Genomic DNA, 19,498 nt, shown 5'->3' with positions numbered 1-19,498 from the left:
TTGAAATTTTCTATGTAAAAGAATTATTTAATGTGCATTCTTTCAAAAACACAAATGAAGAAATGAAAAAGAAGCAAGAAATAAGACACTGTCTATATTTTGGTTTTGTATTTCTGAGCAGATCCCATTTTCATGACAGACACATGGTTTTTTCTCAGTTTATAAATAATTTTCAAAATAAATTAACAAATGATGAAACATGGAATTCAGTTCCAGCCTTCTCCCTGGGTTTAACTGTTTTTAATAGTTCTATACTTCATGACTCTTTACTGAAAATATTCTCCAACATATCAGCTCTCTGGCAAGATAGTGTCATATCAACATAAGATAAGTTATGAGTTTTCAAACCTATTAATATCTCTCAGAAAGACTAAAATCTGGCAATAATATGTCTGCCACAAACATCAGTTGTAATTGTCTTCAAAGTTTTACTCTATCCATTTGCAGAAGTGTAAACTGGGAGAGGAATGGATGGGGAGCCCTGAAGAGGGCCTGGGGATGCAGGCTGGCAGCAGATCCAGTAGGAGGCAGCTGCGTGTCCTGGCAGCCAAGACAGCAAGCCACATCCTGGGATGCATCAAACACAGCACAAAGAGTCAGAAAAGGTGAGTGTTCCACTGTATTCAGCATTGGTGCAGCCTCAGCTGGTGTGCTGTGTGCAGCTCTGGGCCTCATAATTTAAGAAGAATATCAATGTCCTTGAATGTGCCCAGAGGTGGGCAACAAAGCTGGAGCAAGGGCTGGATGTCATATCCTGTGAGGAGTAGCTGAGGATGTCAGGTTTGCCTGTACGGGAGACAAAGAGGCTGCTGAGGGGTGACCTCATTGCTCCCCACTTTAGCTTACTGAGGAGGGGAAGTGGAGAAGAAAGTGCTGAGATCTTTTCCCTGGGATTCAGTGACAGGATATGTGGGAAGAGTTCAAAGACGTGCCAGGGGAGGTTTAGACTGGGCATTGGGAAGCATTTCTTTACCGTGAGGGTGGTCAAACACTGGAACAGACTCCCTAGAGAGGTGGTCAATGTCCCAGTCCTGTCAGGGTTTAAGAGGCATTTGGACAATGCCCTTAATAACATGACTTAATTTGGCCAGCCCTGAATTGTTCAGACAGTTGGACTGGATGATCATCGTAGCTCCTTTCCAATTGGAACTATTCTAGTCTAATCTAGTCTGTCTATTTCTACTCTATTTTTAAACTGCTGCATATGGTGATTTTCAAAAAAGAAATGTTACTTGTTTCATGTTCCAAATGAATAGACATTTTTATTTGGTTTACTTTATTTTTTCATTTTCCTGTGATAAAGAGCTGGCAAATATGTCAATGCAAATTCACAAAACATGACACATAGAGCATTTCTCTTGAAATTATGCAAGCATCAATCAGATTCAACATATGACCAAGGTACAGAAACATGATGGTTAAAGAAGACTCCCAAAATTATTCTCTAAATCAATATTGGGAAATATTTTTAAAATATCTATGACGTTTTCTAAGTACAGGATTCTTGTTGGATATAATAGCATACATTTTCTATTAGATTATGATGTATTTATTTAAAAAAGAAAATCACTTTTCTCAATGAAAGGTGCTTTTTTTTTCTTTTCTGAAAGAAAAAAGAGCAAAATTATAATGTTTTCCTTATTTAACTGCTATATATTTAAAGTCATTAATTATTAATTCTATGAGCAAGAATTAAAATTGTAGTGGTGGGGATTACTAGGAAACTTGTAACTGTTTAAACTTAGGCTCAGCAACTGAAATAACAAAAAAAAGAAAACAAAGAGGACTTGTCCACTACCACTCAAGAATTCTGTCAAATTATGATAATGTGTATTTCTACATCCTTTATCCATACTGTGAAGCAAACAATCATGTTGAACTTATAAATACACTTAAGAAATAATAAATGAAGATTAACAAGAAACATGTTTTCCATTCTAGCTACATAGCTATTCACCAGCAAAGAAGTATCAGACTGCTTAATTAATTTGAAAAACCACGGACAAAATTTAAGACTGCTTTGAAAACTCACTGCGCTAAAGAAAAGCAGCTGGGGGTTAAATCCAGGTACATTCGTATCCAGTAGAAGATAACAGAAGTAGATTGAAGTCAGAGAGCAGTGCATAAGAACCAGTAATAATGGAGATGATACATCCCCTTCACGTAGCCTGCATGACATTATAAAAGGCTCAGGTCTCAAGGAACAAATTTGAATTATGAATTTTTATGCAGCGGTAGATACCTATTTTCTTATTCATATCTTCCTCAGCAATATCTTCTTATAATACACTGTGTATTCAGATTTAAGAACTTACAGACCACTCACAATATCTGTGCAACTGTATTGTGTGGCCCAAGTTTGGTAATGAGGGGGGGAGTACAGGGTTAGGCTTCTGTGAGAAGCTGCCTGAAGCTTCCCCTGTGTCTGACAGATCCTGTGCCAGCCAAGGCAGACCCACCCCTGGCCAAGGCTGAGCCTGTCAGCGTTGATGGCAGCCCCTCTGTGATAACAGACTTAAGAAGACAGAAAAAACCTGAGCAAAAGCAACTGCAGCTGGAGAGAGGACTGAGAACATGAAGAGAAAAGCTCTGAAGATGCCAACATCAGTGAAGGAGGAGGGAGAGGAGGTGCTCCATGCACTAGAACAGAGATTGCCTGGCAGGCCATGATGCAGACTGTGGTGAGACCAGCTATCCCCCTGCAACCCAAAAAGGTCCACAGTGGAGCAGCACAAGGAGGAACCTACACCAGAGCAGCTGGACGTCCAAAAGGAACCTGTGACCCTGTGGGAAGCCCAACTGGAGCAGATTTGCTGGAAGGACTTGTGCTCTCACTGGGGGTCCCACACTGAAGCAGTGTACAAGGCACACATGCTGGAGCATTTAATGAAGAACTACAGAACTGGGAAGGTCTCACCTTGTAGAAGTTTATGGAGCTCTGTCTCATGTGGGAGGGACCTCATGATGGAGAAGATGATGGGTGTGAGGAATCCAACCCCAGAGAAGGAAGCAGCAGCAGAGATAATGTGTGATGAACTGGCTGCAGCCCACATTCCTTGTTCACCTGCACAACTGACAGGAGAAGGGAATCAAGTTCAGCTCAGAAAGAAGGCAGCAATGAGGGGAAGGTGTTTAGGATTTGGTTTTATAGCTCATTATTCTACTCTGATTTTGACAGGTAATAAGTTGAACTTATTTTTCCCCAAGTTGAGTCTGATTTGCCTGTGACAGTAATTGCTGAGTGATCTCTCCCTGTCCTTATCTCAACTAACAATCCTTTTGTTACATTTTCTCTGCCCTGTCCAGCCAAGAAGGGGACTGACAGAGTGACTTCAGTGGGCACCTGATATCGAGCCAAGGTCAGTCCCTCCTCCCGGTGACTTTTAAATGAAGTATTAAAATCTATGGGAACAAGATGACTGTAAAGAATTACAGCTCATTTGAATAACAGCACCTCCAACGCACTGACTTTTGCTAGCATTGCAGTTGCAGCATGATATGATTACTTTGTAATCACGGGCAATAGAGATTTGGAATGTTTTCTGAGGAACCTGCATTATTGTCACATAATAACATTGATTTAAGATTTTTCTCCCCGTGTTGGTTACAGTGGCATCTGCAGAGAGCAGTTAGTTTTGAATGCTTGATACTCTCATCACAGCAAAGATTAATACTGATACAAGGACATCTGCCAGGTTCGTCTTACAATCTCAACAGAAAATGAATTTTTTGATTTTTTTTTTTTGTAAGACAGTGATTTAATAAGTTTTCCATTGTCAAAATAAATAAAAAGTTATTTTAATTACTAATCTATTTCTTTTCTGAATCTGAAGTACTCTTCAAGTAACTAAAATTCATGGGTCATATATTAGAATTAATGTTTAGCTGTTAAAAAGAAACCAAAAGAATCAATTCAATAGTCCACAAATTGTAATGCATTTGCAGACAATAATTCAAGTCAGTAATACCAGACAGTAATTCAGGACAATAATACCAGCTGGCAGTACTCAGTGACCATAAACTGGGATTGGGTCTTGTGAGTGCCCATTGTTCTCCAGGTGAACAACACTGATTTGACTCCAAATAAAATATCACTTGGTTAACAAACACGTGCAGTGAGGAGTACAGTGGTGAATTAACTCCTGTAAATTTCCAGGGTGTTTTGCAAACTCAAGATCAGGTATGTATCTTGCTTCTCAGATTCTACAATATTGAGCCTGCTTGACTGAAACCTTTTTTCTCAAATTTGAATTAGAACTTCTCATGTGGCTATGCCAGAAGGATTTCATGCAAAAGATGGAGAAATACATAGCAGTCAAATAAAGGACAAGACAGCGAACAGTAGATTTACATAGTAATGAATATTGAAATGCTGCCAAAAATCTGGTATAACACAGAAGAGAATAAGCAAAGGATTGTTTAAGATGTGGACATCAAACGTCATGTCTTCCAAAAAAATTCATACATACTGAAGAAAAGGAGAACAGTTTTTTCCTGAGGCACATATTAAGTCTACATTATGGCATCTGCATTTGAAAAAATTAATTCCATGCAATGTCTGGTATTTTTAGTCCACTGAATATCTGGCAGATAATATTTTTATTGAAATTTTTTTATTGAAAAGCATCACATTACACATATGGAGTGTGTATATATATATATATATATATATACACATATACAGCTGAGGACATAGGCCACTTATTTAAAGAGCTTGCTTCAAAAATTATACAAGTGAATAAGTGGAAAAGCTCTAGAGGCCCCACCAAGGTAGACATATGGTTTGGCAAGAATAACTTGTGCAGGGGATGGATGAGCTGCTAAAGAGCACTGAGGCTGAAGGCCACCGACACCCACATCCAGGAAAGCCCCAGGCACTGACACAGGAGCACAAAGTCTTATGGGGAGAGGCTGAGGGAGCTGGGGTTGTTGAGCCTGGAGAAAAGAAGGCTTAGGAGGAATCTTACTGCTCTCTACGACTGCCTGAGAGTGTAGCCAGGTGGCGATCAGCTTCTTCTCCCATGCAACCAGCCACAGGACAAGAGGACGGTCTTAAGCTGTGCCGGGGAGGTTTAGTTTGGACAATAGGAAAAAATTCTACGCAGACACAGTGATTAGACACTGGAATGGGCTGCTCAGGGAAGTGAAGAGGCACCGACCACGGAGGTGCAAGACTGGACGCGTCACGTGGCGGCATGGTTTAGGTTACACGGTGGTTGGTGTTCGGTCATACGTTGAACTCGGTACAGATTGCGTCTTTATCAACGTAATTCATTCTGTGATTCTGTGAAATACTGCTGGGCGCTGCCCCCACGGCGTATTCCACGCCGGGCATAACCGGGGCGGGCGGCCGGGCTCAGCAGCGGCGGCACCTCGGCGGGACGCGTTTGTCTGCACCGAGAACGCGGCGGAGGCGCGGCCTGCAGCCGACGTAGGCCTGAGCGCGGCGCCGGCTCGGCGGAGCGCGGAGACCCGGGCAGGCGCCAGCGGAGGCCGGGGGCACCGGCGGAGCCCCAGGGGCCGCGCCGCACACGGGCCCCGCCCGCTCGCCGTACGGCAGTGTCGCGCCGCGCCGGCTCTTGGCGGCAGCGGAACCGGCGGGCCGTAAGGCAGGTGCGCGGCGGGCGGGGGTCGGGCGGGCGCGGCGTGGGGGCCGCGGGGAGGCCCCGGGCGGGCGCTGCTCTGCGCCAACGCCGGTGCGGAGCCGCGGTCCCGCACCCCGGTGGGGAGTGGCACCGCCGGGACCGGCCTGCCCAGGCGCGGAGGGGCGTCCCGCCGCCGCTGCGCGGGTCTCTGCCCGCAGCCCCCGGGGCAGGGGCGTCGCTGCGCTGCTGGCGGGGCTCGGGGCAGCCGGGCCGCGAGGTTCGGGACAGCCGGGCCGCGGGGTTCGGGACAGTCGGGCCGCTGGCCGGTGCCACGCGTTGCCTCCGGCGCGCAGGGCAGGCAGCGTGCCCGGGGCTGGCAGCAGCGGGGCCGGGGCTGGCGGAGCGCTCAGCGTGCCCCGGCGCGCACCGCGGCCGGTGATGGCAGGCCGCTCCTGAAGGCCCTGGTGCCGTGGGCTCCCCCCTGCATGCCGGGCTTTGCTTCTCGGAACGGCTTTGCTGGTGGGAGTGGTCAAGTAGGAAACGCGCCGCTCTCGAATGTGCTTTCAGTACTTATTAGTGGTATTAATAAATGTAGAGAGCCAGAAGTGAAGAATGAAAAAAGCATGTGGTCACGTAGAGTGTTTTTTCCTTTTGGGTACTGCTTCATTTTGATTGGTAGTGGTAAACTGACTGCTTTGCTTATAAAACACTTGAGAGTCTTGTAGCGACCTAAGGCTTCCTCTTCAGGTGCTTCAGGAGTGTATATCGTATTGGAAGTTAAATAATGATTTTGCTTAAAAACTTCTATGAGTAGTAGTTTTGTTGTTGTTCTTAAAATACTAACATTCGTGTAGACTCTAAGTCTTATGGCTTTTTGAACAATTGACTGTAAGGTAGTTCTGTTGAAGTGAAACCAGTAAATGTAATTTCTGCAGAGAAGAAATCTAATAGTCACGCTTAGTTACTTTCCAGAAGATAGACTTGATTTGAGTCTAGCCAATGACTAGAAAAAAATATTGAAAGTTTCAGACAGTGCAGCAAGAGTTACGTATGTTCACATGGTAGGTTGCAAAGCTAAGTTTTTAGGAGGAAGAAAACCAAGCCAGCTGTCAGGTTAGATGCAAACTGTCCTTCATCTAAAAATGGCATTGATGATAACAGTGAGTTGGTGTGTCTGATTAAACGCATGCTGCTTTTCAGCAGGTGCTGTAGTAAAATGTTTTCCTTTGGATCTGACTTGCTTCTGGCCAGAGGAGAGTAAACTTGCATCATCTTGGAATTATATGTGTAGATTTTGGAAGAACTCTCGTCACATTTGTATGGGAGTACAGACCAACTTCCAGCTGGGGACTTTATGCACTGTATAAAGGCCTGTATATACTATTGTATGTGTAGTTTACATGTTAGACCTCAGTTTTCTCTAAAAGCTAGCTTGGCCTTTGGAAGAGGTTAGGTCACGACTTCCACTGAATCAGAGAGAAGGCAAGAAATTGTCAAACAACAGTGTTTTAAACTGACAGTTCTGTGTTTACAGAACTTGCTTTGAAGCTAAACCTGAAGCTCCTGGAGCAGGTCTGGTGGAAGGCTATGAAGATGATTAAAGGACTGACACGTCTCTCTTATGAAGAGTGGCTGGGAGAGTTGGGCCTGTTCAGCGTCAAGAAGAGACAAGTGAGAGGAGACCTCATAAATGTGTATAACTGTCTGAAGAGAGAGTGTCAAGAGGATGGATCAAGGCTCTTTTTGGTGGTGCCAAACACTAGGACAAGAGACGATGGGGAGATGTTCATGCACAGGAAGTTCTGCTGGTACATTAGGAAGAACTTCATTGTATAGATGACTGACCACTGGAACAAGTTGCCCTGAGAGGTTGTGGAGTCTCCTGCACTGGAGATAGTCAAGAACTGTCTGCACTGTGCCTTGTGCTTTAGGATGGACCTGCTTGAGCAGAGAGGTTGAACCAGATGATCCACCATGGTCCCTTTCAGCCTTACCCATTCTGTGATTATGTGATCAAGACTATTGTAATTTGACTTCTAAAGTAGTTGCAGTCCCTTGCTTCTCAGTATAATTTTCAGTTTTCTATTGTGTAGTGTTAATTCTGTTTTCAGGAAGAACATTTATAGTTGAAAAAAAATTTTTTACAGAATTAATAGAAAGATCATCCTTCTCCAAAGGCTGGTGTATATTTCTGCAGGTCCTGGTTTTGTCTGAAAAAGTTATCCTTTATAAATACTAAACTGAGCTCAGGCTGATCCCTGTTATTCTTGCATGTTTCATTCCTCTTCTGTTACAGGAACTAGTTACAAGTAGTGACAGGAGCTGCTAATGGGGTGTGGAGGTGGTTGGGGGAAGGGAAGACACATGTTGTCTTTCTCTGGTTAGTTATAAAGTGAAGTTTATTGGAAGCTGTTAGAGGTGGGATTAATACCAGCTCCTGTGGGTGTTTTGAGTGCTGAACAGGTTTCTTTTCTCCCTCCTACAAAATTTTGCCATAGAAAATTGAAGTCCTCATTACTCTAAATAACAGCTTACTGTTTTCCTGGTAAATTGTTTGTAGTAACAATTGTTGAAGTTAGTGTTGAGCACTTTCTAGCCTACACATTTTCTTATACTGAATTATGCTTTAATGTTTGAAGAGAGAACTGAGACCAAAATCTACTCTGTAGTTCAGATAAACTTATCTAATCAAAAGCAATTTAGCAAATGATCTGTAATGTGTAGCTGGATGTTAGAAATATAACAGCTGATGTCTGAACTAAAAAGAGAAAGAAAACAAGGGTAAGACCCAGAAACAGACTGAGAGACATTAGACTCCTAAATCCCAAATTGTAATCCTCAGAATCTCTGTTATTTCACCCTGTAGCTTTAATTCCAAAGATGTTTGTCTAGTGTCTCTCTCCTGTAGCAGCCAGTGGGAGGTGCTTAGGTGATCTACTGAAAAAAAAGGGAAGATGAATCCAATTATGCCTTCACTTTCATATTATGATTTAAGTGACTGATTATCACTTTCTAAGCTGTTGAGTTCAGAGGCTGCCAAGGTATTTGATGTCCCTTAATTCATCTAGACATACCTGAACTTTTAGTCTTTTTGGCATCTTGTGGCAATGAATTCCCAAATTCAATTCTGTTCTTTGCAGGAAAGGCATTGTACTTGGGATTATTTTCACCTTAAACTATTAAGTTTTGTCATGTACCTCTGTATTCTTACATTATAAGCAGTAGTCAGTCATTGTGTATTTAGCCCTTCTGGCTTTTTAAATACCTCATCACATCACAGAAAGGAGCAATTTTGTGTTTATTGCAAGCACAACCCATAAGAAAATGCACAGTCAGGGCATTCTTTATGCTCATCTCTCTCTGAGGAATCTGATTGCCTCTGTTTGAGCAATGCCAATGTGAGCACATTCCTAACTGGGTTTAGGAGTTAACTTTTGTCACAGTAGAAGTGCTTGAGATTTGTGGTTAAACAGTGTTGATAGCACTGCAATGTTTTGGCTGCTTCTGGCCTGCACAACATCAAAGCTTTCTTCCACCCTCCCTGCCCAGCAAGTAGGCAAGGGGGTGGGCAAGAGGCCGTGTAGGGACACAGCTCGGACAGTAGACCCAGACTGGCCAGTGGGATGTGCTTTACTGTGTATTGTCATGCTCAGAAATAAAAACACAGGTAGAGGAAGAAGAAAGGGTGCGTTTTTTGCTTTCAGGATGTCTGGTTTTTGGAGATTAGTAAACTGGAGCTTGTAGCATTGGTCACCCTGTGGGATGTGGTGAGCATTTCTTTCCTTCACTTGGGGGTTATTTTTCTTCATCTGTTAAACTGTATCTCAGCCCTGTAAGTTTTTTTTTCCCCTTTATTCTTCCTATTTTCTCCCCTGCCCCACTGTGGGGGGTGAACAAGCAGCAGCATGGCTGCTGGCCAGGGTCAAGCCACCCCAACACTGCACAAACACATAAAAATGTGATTGAAGGAAGCAATAGGAATAGCAGCATCCTATGGTTCTGTGGTAATCATGCTCACTGAATTAACCAGTGTTGTGAAAGATCCCTCTTCTGGGTGTTTCTTGAGCTTATTCCAGATACAGATATTCCTCTTGAAGTTGTACATGACTGTGTATAGTTCAAGGAAAATTCATGAGACTGGACTGAAGCCAAGAAAGAGTTAGGCTTCAATGTGGACTGTTTGAGTATTGCAGAAAGGGCAGTTGGTGTTCTCAGTCTTCTATTCACTACATAAACTTGTGGGCTAGAGTTTGGTGGCCAACCTGTTGCTGAGTGCAGCTTTGAGATGCAAAATAAAACTTGTTCTTTTTCTGTGTCATTAAATCTAGTGTGTGGTGGAGAAAAATAACTTTAAAAGGAAGGTGCAGAATGTTTTACCTAGTTGATATTTTAGGGATAGGAGAGTTGCTGTCTCTCCCCTTTCATTGTGTGTGGAATTTATGGGTATAAATTATATTCTTCCTTTGACTTTACTGTTCTAAAGCATGAGCTTACTCTGAGCCATCTGTTACTCTTTTTTGCCCAAAGGCATGTTGGATGTTTGGCCTAAAACATAGACTGAATCTGATACTACAGGCCTGCATCTTAAACATAAATAGGTCTTACAGCAAGAATAGATGATTGTGGAATGATAGGTTGGTCATTGAAGCATTTGTCAGGTGAATTGTGGAGCAAATTTCAGTTTTCCAGTTGTAAACTTGCTTCTGAGACGTTGTCAGATTAAGTAGATGACTTTGTACAGTTGTGACATCCTTGTCTGCATTCAAATACTCTGTAAACCATACAGCCATTTAAACAATTGCTCCTTTCTTTGAAACTGGTGAGGACTGCTGAACTGTGTCACTTAGGGAATTTCTGTTTGGAAACTGGATTCTGATGAATTTGTTCAAGAAATAGGAAGCCATTCGTCTTAGCTGCTGCTCTGAGGGGGAGCAAGTGTTCAAAAAATGAGTAGACATGGCACTTCATGATACATTTTAGTGAGCATGGTGGTATTTGGTCAAAGGTTGGGCTTAATGATCCTGGAAGTATTTCCAACCTTAATGATTCCATTATTCTAATGTGTCCTCTCCTTGAAGGATTCAGGAAGAGTAAAGAGGATCTCTGAAAATTGTCTCTTCTGTTTCTTATAATAAATTTATTACTTGTGGTGAGTTGACCCCAGCCAGTAGCCAAATGCCCCCCTCACCTCTCACTAACTCATTCCCTCTGGCTGTGAAACGGGCAGAAAATATCAGACGTCCAGCAGTTGCTTGGGAAGACAAACGCCATGAGTGTGGATGTGTGTCTTCATTCCCCACACCCCTTGCTTCTCCTTTCCCAGAGCTTTTACTGCTGAGTGTGACATCATATGGTACACATCTATGTTGCTTCCAAAACATGATATAAATAAAATGCTTGGTTATATAATTTTCACTTTAGGGTAGCATTTTTGTTTCTGAGGTTTCTTTAAAAGTTGATTCTGTAAGTCTGAGCAGGCATCCTATGTGCCATGCTAAATACTCATAATAATTATTCAAAGGCTTTTAACTGTTCAATGGGAGATTTTTGTATAATATGTACGTATGTATCAGCTTACAGTACCATTTTCTAAAATATTTTAAGAAATTTTACGTACATTCTAGCAGAATATGACTATTACTCGAGAAATGCAGCCATTTAAAAAATGTACAGCTGGAAAAACCCTGTTTTAACCTCCTCAAATCACTAGAGACATAATGGGGCCATTTTCCTTTTTATTATATTTGCCAGGAATAATATTATGCCTCAATTGATGTTCCCCTCATTTGCTTATGTGATAAGCAGACATGTTTGCAAGCTCTGGAAAGATGGTTTGGGATTTCCTCACTGTAGGAAATTGTGCAGGTGTTCTTCTCAAAATATCCTCTTGCATATATATGACCAGCATTATAGACAGCCCAGGAAGGATCAGCAGCATTTGTTAGTTTTAATTCTAATTTGCACTTTTAACATTGCAGCTGCCTTTTTTTAAGTTCTAATTCTCAGCTGCAATAATGATGAATTATCAATTAGAAAGCTGTTACTTGCTAGTCATCAAATAGCTGGTGTGCTGTTTGAAGTGCCTGTGTGGCATGTGAGCTATGAAGAGAAGACAAGGGATCCTGCCTTTAATAAAATTACTTTATGTGACTATGTATCTATCCAGTAGTTGAGTCTTGCTTAAATGTATTTTTAATTAACTTACTTTTTTTCTTTGTAGAAGAGTCTCTGCCTTGAAGTAGACATGTTTTCAGGCTGTAGGGGTATACTTCTAATGCAGGACAGACCTTGAATTAATTTTTTGGCATAAATTTTAGGCTGAAATTTTGACTTTTTTCACCCCTGTATCCTACCAATGTTAAGTAATATTTAAGCTAAATCAAGTGGACAGTGGTCTGGCTTGGGACAGCTCATTGTGTGTCTGTTACAGCCTTGGGTTTCTTTACAATTCTCTTTGTGGAGGAGGGGGTGGTATTGCCTCCAGGCAGCAGGAGGAAGTTCTGAAGGGAAAGGCATCCCCAAAAGGCTGCTGTGATTTGGACTGAAAAGCTTGTCTTGGTAGGTTGATTTTTGGGACTCTCTGTGCATCTCCACTGCATGAGGTCAGTGAGCTGCCTTATGAATGTGCCTCTGTCTGCTTTTCTGATAGGAAATACCAACTTGTAACTTTTTAGCCACTGAGCTGGGCTGAGCCTTTAGTGTGCTGTGACAAGGATCCAGTAGGGATAAAAGGACTGCTAGACCATGAGTGGTTCATTTGTATGGACATACCTTTGGAAAAGTTGTTATATATGCCGACAGAGGCTTTTAGGAGCAGTGTTAGAAAGATTGAGGGGCAGTGTAGTGTATTCAGAATTAAAACACTTTTTAGAGGAATTATGGAGAAAATGCACAGAAAACTAGAGAGTTTTCTGCAAACTCCATCATGGCTTTCTGACTCCTTCCCACCTCAAAAATTATGACAGGTATCAAATAACATACTGAATGATAGAAAAAAGCATAAAGGACATCTTATAGAAAAGCTTGCAAACATTATATAAAAATTAAATGAATGCAAAAAATCCAAATATGACAAAATGTAGTAAACACTTAAAATTGCACAATACACTTGCATTATTTTAATTAAATTGATGCATTTGTGTGGACATTGACATCTGGTTCTTATTTTATGTAATGAGTAATTTTCTACGTATTCCTGTATTATTTACTGCAACCACTGGGAAAAAGTCTGACTCAAAAGCTGTTGGAAATAGGATGACTTTATAGTTTGGGAAACAGTTTGTTTAGTGATAGGCAGAGTTGTCCAGAATCTGTGTTTCTTTTGAAGGCCATTTTCATAATTTTAGTGCATGACAATTAAATTAATTTTCTTGTCTATTACTAGAAGGGCTGTAGAATCTGCAGCTTCTTTCTTAACTGGTATAAAACTCAGCATATTTCGGTTCTGAAAAATAATTCTGTAGTTTAGGTACTTGCAGGTTTTCTGTTTCAGATTGCCAACATTACCATTATTATTACCAGTTGTATTGATAAAATTGCTTAACACGAAAAAAAATTTATTATTTTCTCTAAATGAGAAATCCTGCTTCAGTGCTTTCATAGAATAATTGTTCTGTAAGATTAAATGTGAATCTTGGCATAAGTTGCACTGTGCTTACACAGCTACTGTGCGTTGTCTGCAAGATGCAAAGACCTTATTGGACATAATTAATTACTAAAGAAAACCTCAAGAAGGAATCTCAATGTTTGGCAAGATGATTAATTCAGAACTGACATGCTCCTGTCTTTGCAGGTAGTATGAACATTGCTAATGACTTTGCTGTAAAGAAAGCGTATGACTTAGTGGTTAGTAAGAAGTAAGACAGCAATCCTACTCATACCACCTCTCTTTTTTGATTTGAGTACTAATGTACAGGCAGGGTCTTAAGAATTAGTGTACCTGGCTTAGTCTTTTATTATATTGCACTTGAGATCCTTTGTAAATGCTGAAATATGTTATGTTTTTCTCAAAAGAGGTGTTAAGTGTTTCCTTCAGAATCATTTGGGAGAATGCTCCAGATACAAAATGATCCAATACCCAACTTGAGGCTTATTGAAACCCTATTTTGGAGGAAATCAGGTTAATTATGAAGGATAATATGGTGTTGAGTGGCTAATAAGCATCCAGTTATTTAGAACTTGGGGATAATTCAGTATTTGAGGCATTTGTTTAGTTGTCTGTAAATATGGTAAGTGATTTGAGTGCTTGAACACATCTCTGTGAGACTTAAAAACCTTGTAATGGTGAGTAGTTCACTCTGGGGGCTTTATCCTTGTATGCACTTGCTGTTCACTGCAGGAGCATGTTACAGAGACTTTTTTTACTACCATCTGAGCAACTTCTCCAGCACACTCTTAGCCCAGCAGCCCAGCAGTTCTGCAGTTATGTGTTATACATGAATTGTTTTAGCACTTATATTTGCTGAAGTGCATCCCACAGCCATCCTCAGTGAGATGCAATGTGTGTTACCTAGCTGTCATTAGCTGAAAACGTCTATTTTTCTTCCTCCCTTTCCTTCCTTCCACCTACATCCCTGTTTACTTCCCATACATCTCTTCCTTTAGTAACAAGCCTTTCTAGAACAGAGTAAGATGAAACCCCTGAGGTTGTTTTCAACCTCTGTTGATGGCATGGTGTGTAACAGAGGCACAGAGTGCCCCCTATTAAACTTAAAGCAAAACTAAACAAGTAACATCTCCACCATCCCCATCTTGTATTTGTGGCTTATGCCTAGTGTTTAAATGAATATTCATGTTACGTATGTTGAAGTTGGAAATTTGCTTATAGTGCATCTCCACATGTAAGGCAAGTCTGGAAGTTTCTGTAGCTTGGGATACAGTTTATCTCTCGATGCAGGGAAGTTAAAAGTTAAGGCCATGAGGTTTAGAACTACAGACATTTTTTGGTTTAACAACTGAATTACATTTTATGTTCTTGGAAAAGGAAGATGAGTTATTCTGAAGAAAGGGTTGTTTTAATTTTTTTTCTTTTTTAACAACAGCAATCCTCAGTAGCTATCTCAAAGTACATGTAAAATGAACACATTATTGAGCCAAGCCACATGTTTGGCATCATCCCAGAGCAGTATCAGGCATAATCACAGGAAATGGTTCTCCAGCTGATGCAAGCAGATACAGTGTTAGGCAGCTGGTGATCGCATGTGCATGGTTAAGATTATGAAAAAATGTGGAAAGGGTTAATACTGTATTGAATGAATGACTTGTAATTTCATTATTTGATTTTCTAGGGTTTTTGTTTAGTGACTTCTGTAATTAAGATGCTGAAATTGTCTTTTATGTGAACAGTGGCACACAGAGGCACTGTTGTGCCTTCTTGTTATGCTGAGACACTTGTCTGAATTTTGGTATTCGCTGAGGAGAATATTGTGTGTCAGGAAGCCACTGTTTCTTCCTGAGTACATATTCCTTAATCTTGCCATCACCCTTTTAAAGATTGACCCAGTCTAGTCTGGAGATCAGTAATATTTGACCCAGACAACTTGAGAGAATTCCAGGGTGATGTCTGGGCCTTTTGTAGAAAGTGAGATGTCTGAAAGCGTACAGTTGGTACTGCATTGGCCAGCACTGTTTGTAAAGGTGCAAAATACAAAGTCTGAAAATACTGTTGTTTTAGTGTCATGCTATTTCTGATTAATGTCCCAGACATTCTTAAACCACTATTATCCCTGGCTAACAACTTTGATGTTAGGTGTATTTGTACTGTTGACATCAAACATGCTTGGATAAGAAATTTTATTGAATCTAATAAAAATGTTCTCAGAGATAATTTTAATCTAATTATTTAATTTTTTTTCTTTAAGTGTTTTCTTTAAAACATTTTTCCTTTGGTGTATATGATTTAGAAAGGATATATACGGAGTAGAATGTGTTGTTTGGTTTTTTAAAATATTGAGTCTTATTTGTAAATAAAATACCAAGTTTACCTTTGTGTTAAGGAAGTTGTTGAAGTTGATTGTAACTATTCTAAAATGTGTTCGTATCAGTAAAATTTAATGTTTGGGGATTTATTTTTAGTCTTCTTACACAGTAGCGTAAAGTAAAATATTGTATGTATTGATAAATGGTCTCACAGTTTGAATTATATATTTAAAATGTGAAAAAAGCTGCAGTGTCCCTTTAGCTTTTGTATGGCCTTGTGGGTGGGATATCTTTTGCCCTTTCAGTTTACTTTTCATTTGAAATGTTTCCACTTTTTCAAGTGAAAGAGGAAATGTTGTTTGAAATACTTTGTGGTCAATAGCAACCTGCTATTCACTGCCACTGCCTAAAAGCCTCTTTTTCTTTATAATGTTCTTTGATTAGATTAGTTACTAGTAATAACTTCTTTAGGTTTTATAAATTGCAGGTTTACATAGACAGCAAGAAACTTATTAATAGCTGGAAGAATTATAGGTAATATAGGCAAAATCTGGGAACATGGCTTAGTATTCCTTAAATACTTTAAACAGAATCACTGCTGTGAAGTCTTAAAGGACAAATAAAAAGTGAAATATTATAGACTACAGAAACTGGTACTTTAGGATCTTGTAACTGTGGATTTTACCTTTGATTTTTAGCTGTGTTGATGCTATGTTATTCCATCCTTTGTAAGGAAGGAAAGATTTCTGTTCAGCTTGAACATTGACGTGCCTGATCTGAGCATTCACCTTCTCTTAGCCCTACTGGGCAGCTGGCTTGATCTGTTAGAGGGCATAGGAATTCAGTAAATTTCAAAAGGAGCTGTCTTTTACAGTAATCTCTTTAATATTTCAGCAAAGAAGAAAAGAAATGGTTCTGTTATTTGCTTGTATTAGAAACATAGGAAGGCCAGTACTTGGACAAAAACCTAAGTAGCTGGTGAAAATATGAAATGGAAAACTTCTCTAGAATTTTTGTTACCTTTGTGGTATTGTTAGAAATTTTTTTCATGTTTCACTTTAATGAGTAAAAACCTGCTGAGATTATGACACATGTTTACTTTCAAACAATAAACTTTGAATTGTTGTTTACCTGAACTCTGAGTATAATCTGTCTTTATGTTTTATTTTCTTCTATACAAAGTTTCAGTGTTAAAATCACACTTGTTTCTAAAAGAAGCAAAATAGACTTTAAAAGTTACCTTCTCTCATCTTCACAAAGCTTTAGAAGGGTGGATATTGCTCTTTCTAATTACAAACAGGCTTGGTGGAATTTGAGTGTTTTTTAAAAGAGGCAGGAAATCTGAGATAGTTCTAGGAATAATAAGCAGAATGTACCCAAAATGTCCTTACTTGATTGGGGGTGGAGGAGGAGAAGAAATCTTTTTACCATGTAAAGTCACACTGATATGAGGGTTAAATTCCCATTCCATTTGTCCTACAGAAATGATTTAAGATGATACCTTTCTCATACCTTTCTTTGGGGGGAATGGCCAGAAGGATGGCAAAAATTCATCTTCTGTATGTGGGCTGTGGAAAAGAGGATTTAATTGCCACTGCCTTTTAGGTCCTTGTTTCAAAACTAGCAGATTTTAGCAGGATCATTTGGTAGTTCAGTTGTTTCACATCCACCTCTGAGCAAACAGATACATTTCAAACCAGAAGGGATGAGTTACCCTTTTGATGGCTGTGCAATGACGAGGAGTAGCTGATCCACTCTAAAGGCAGTGTGATGCGAGCAGGTATCTACATAAGGAAGCTTTATGTGAAGGCAGGTAGCATATTTTTTTAAAAACAAATATAAATTTACAGTGCATCTTATAGGGACACATGATTTTTGATTTAGTGTTCAGAGCTGGCTCTAATATGTTGCAGAATAATAGCTAAAGTTTCTAAGTTTTAACAGCGGAGTAATTAATTGCACTTGTCCCCTGCATTCTGTTTACTGGTTTTGTTTTTTGTTGATGCCCTGCTGAGAGTGGGTGTGTACCGGAAGCAAAGGGGGGGTGTGATATTTGACTACAAATGGGATGCAGAAGTTCTGCAAAACCAGCCTCCTCAGACACCTGCAAGTTCTGAAAGCACACAGGCAAGTGTGGGGCAGCATTTACTAGTACAAGATTAGAGTTGCAGGGATGGATTTGGCTCTTTGGCCACGCCTGTGGTCAGGACAATGTGCCCTTTCTTGTTCTCTGGTGTTTCAGGTTTTCTATTTCAGGAGCTGCTAATAAAGAAATTGAATAAAAGAGAAAGAAATATCCATTTAAATTCAGTTTCCTAATAAATGAGCCTGCTGGAGATGCGTTGAAATTTATAAGTGTGTGTGAAAAGTGAACTTTTTATAAGTATGTTCTAACTTTCATAAATTGCTGTGCATGGTATTTCAGAAAGGACAATTAAAGTAATATTAGAGTTATGTTGTTGCATTTTTTTATAAAGGCACATAATGCTACAGAAAAGGGTATTTAAATGTAGGTATAAAATAAATAGGTAGAATGGACCCAATAGCTCTAATAGCTAATGGCAGTTCTGTCATTAGAACAGTGTGAGAGTGATGTACCCTCAAAGTCTGGACACATTACTTCCCTTCTAATAATGGTTGCTAAAATGTTTAGAGACCATTTCACTAGGAGCTGTGCTGGTATGAGTTACATGTCATATATTCACTGAATATATCAAAAGAGCTGCAGTGATGTTTTTCTCTCTCTGCTTCTAGGCTTGAATACATGCTCTCATTGCCCTTCACAGTTAAAGATTTTGTATTTCCAAATTTTGTAGCTTCATTGTTATAACATTTGTCTCCAAAATATCAGCTGTTGTAAAATCATTCTCAAAAAGCATCTTAAGGCAAGGTGGGAAAACAAGCAGACCTGACAAGTCAGTGACATTCCTCTGTTTGTGACTGGAATGCTGCATCTGGATTTCTTTTGCGCTGTATTGCAAAGCTGATAGCTAAAATACAAATGCAGTCATTAAATAAGGAAAAGTGTTAAGGATAATTGGATGAAAGCAGAGAGTTCTGTACTGTATGACTGGGGGGGAAGTAATTCTATTAACTCTGTTATGAGTTCTTTAAATTCTGGATGGACGTTGATCTTCAGGCATGCTAAGAATGATGCAGATCATTAGGTTTGTAATGGTATCATTAATTGTTTCAAAAATAATCTAAATCTGTATCTTATCTACTACCATCAGGAACTGTAGCTGTGTGTTAGGGTTCATTAAACAATTCAGCTGTGGGCACCTTTTGAAATTAAATAACTTTGAGAATAATTTCAGTAAAAGGCTTGGAAGAAGTACAGGTTCAGATGGAGAACAGCTGTGTTTTGGTGCATAGATATGAGCCTGTTCCACAGAGGAAATAAAACTGCACGGAAATCAGCTGTAGTTCTGAAGAGAGGCCTGCTCTAAGTGTGTGTGCACTCCCAGTTGTGAGATGAAAACATCCCAAGGCATAGTGTGTTCAGTTTTCTGGTAGCCTTTTTTATTCCCTTTATTTCTTATAATAGTTCAATGCTATGCCTTTGACAGTCTTTATTTCCTGTCATAATTTTCTTTCCCTGTGTTGCTGGTTAAAAATGGCTAAGCACTTGTCAAGAAAGATGCCTCTCTCTGCATCAGTGCCAGAGGCTGTTAATGACCTGAGAGCTCCCAGCATGGGCTGGCTCAGAGGAAATCTTCCCGTAGGTTGTAATCACTTACTGCTATTGGGAGCTAAAGTTCAGTTACATAGATTTCACTGTAATACTCAGTGTTAGGGGTGCTAAAGAAATAATTGCCACTTTGCCTCATTGCTGGTAACTTTTATTTAGGGAGGAGAGAAAAGAACTACCTGCTGAGTGACCTCTGCATGTTCCCATATCTTGCCTCTGCTCTGTGCCTTTCACCTCCTTTTATTTAATTTTGATTATCATTATTTTAAAAGATCTTTTTTTAACTGGCTTAATTGAAGTTCCA

The 19,498-nt window shown here is 40.1% G+C and overlaps 1 protein-coding gene and 1 long non-coding RNA gene across 2 annotated transcripts in view; both read left to right on the top strand.

Annotated features, from left to right (window-relative positions):
• The first annotated feature begins 469 nt into the window (after positions 1-469).
• LOC131556233 (uncharacterized) lies at positions 470-3,738 on the top strand. Its single transcript, XR_009274584.1, has 3 exons — positions 470-605; positions 1,942-3,178; positions 3,307-3,738. It is a non-coding gene; the product is annotated as an uncharacterized LOC131556233 (long non-coding RNA).
• Positions 3,739-5,450: 1,712 nt separating this feature from the next.
• Positions 5,451-19,498, top strand: part of ASCC3 (activating signal cointegrator 1 complex subunit 3) — a 251,434-nt gene continuing 237,386 nt past the window's right edge. The window contains exon 1 of the mRNA XM_058801018.1: positions 5,451-5,613. The gene's annotated coding sequence lies outside the window, so the exon portion shown is untranslated. The remainder of the gene's footprint in view (positions 5,614-19,498) is intronic.

The sequence above is a fragment of the Ammospiza caudacuta genome, chromosome 3 (genome assembly GCF_027887145.1).
Source record: "Ammospiza caudacuta isolate bAmmCau1 chromosome 3, bAmmCau1.pri, whole genome shotgun sequence".
NCBI classification, from domain to species: Eukaryota; Metazoa; Chordata; class Aves; order Passeriformes; family Passerellidae; genus Ammospiza; species Ammospiza caudacuta.
The sequence above is the reverse complement of the archived record's forward strand: the minus strand, read 5'-3'. Positions and strand labels throughout refer to the sequence as shown.